Genomic DNA, 1335 nt, shown 5'->3' on the forward strand with positions numbered 1-1335 from the left:
AATTTATAGTAAAATGTTGGAAGAGGTGATGAAGAATAAAGAAAACAAACCATTATGAATTTGTGGTTATTTTATTGAAAACTGTGACAGTGGATTATTTGAGCTGAAACCTTTTTTTCCCTGAATTAGTTCTACCAAATAGCCTCTTAACTATACTATGTTAAGATGAAATACAGTTAAATATTCAGACATTATAACACAAAACTGATGCAAACACAACAGGGAAGGATTTACTAAAAAGCTTTCATAACCCACAGACACAATCCCGAGATTCAGCTCCAAGTCTGTTCTGAATTCAGACGAGACTAACAGTGCGACTGCTGTATCCACAATGTAGTAATCCATATGTGAAAAACTATTTCAACATATTATATTCAGCCAAAACGGCCACTTCTGCACATTTCTGTGGCAGAAGGCCTAGTTGTTAACAGACTGCATTAACTCATTTTTTCAATCAGTCATTGTACAGCAGAGTGGGTAGTTTGTTACAACTTCCTAGCGAGCATTTCCAAAGTGTCATGGAAAGAAAACAGGACAAACATTTTTTTTTTTTCAATATAAAACAGTAAAAACTGGCCATAGGTCTGTTTTCATAATGAGCAGGTCCTACACAGTCAGGATTCACAGATAGAGAATATCTTTCAGTCCATGTGAAACTGGATTACTTTTATATTTCATGGAGAGAAAGTAAGGAAGAAGGTTAATTTCTGGTTTTTTTTAAAACAATTTCAAACAAAAGCTTTCCACGTCGTTCCTCAGGATGGTGATCCCACTCCTCTGTACTTCATAAATACATTCAGCACTCAGTTGATGCAGTTTTAAAAAAAGTTTCTATTGCATAAGGACATGATTAATCCTGCCTAAACACTGTCACTACATTAACAGACTATCACATGTGCACTTAAATTAAACATGTATCCATCACAGTTTTCTCCACACCTCTCTCTTATTCGACATCTTCGTGGACCTTCTTCTTCTTCTTCTTCCTCTTCCTCTTCCAGACTATGTCCAGGAACATTGGAAGGAGGATTCTTTTTTTGGCTACCAGTTTCTAAATGGTGTCAACCCCATGTTGATCCAACGTTGTTCAACCCTGCCTGATAACTTTCCTGTCACTGACGATAAGGTCTTCCTCTGTGGTCAGTGTAGCTTGAAAGATGAAATGAAGGTGATTGTCTTAACGTTGACTTATTTTAAAAGCCTTAAACATTTGGGGCTTTTGAGAAAACATTAGTGGCTGGAGACCAAGAAGCAACCTGTGGCATTTGATTTTGGAATTTCATGTTGTATTACATGTTCACTATATCCACCCTGTATGCATGTGAGTCAAATCAT

The sequence above is a fragment of the Morone saxatilis genome, unplaced genomic scaffold (assembly GCF_004916995.1).
Source record: "Morone saxatilis isolate NCDOM2014 unplaced genomic scaffold, NCSU_SB_2.0 Contig17, whole genome shotgun sequence".
Classification (NCBI taxonomy): Eukaryota; Metazoa; Chordata; class Actinopteri; family Moronidae; genus Morone; species Morone saxatilis.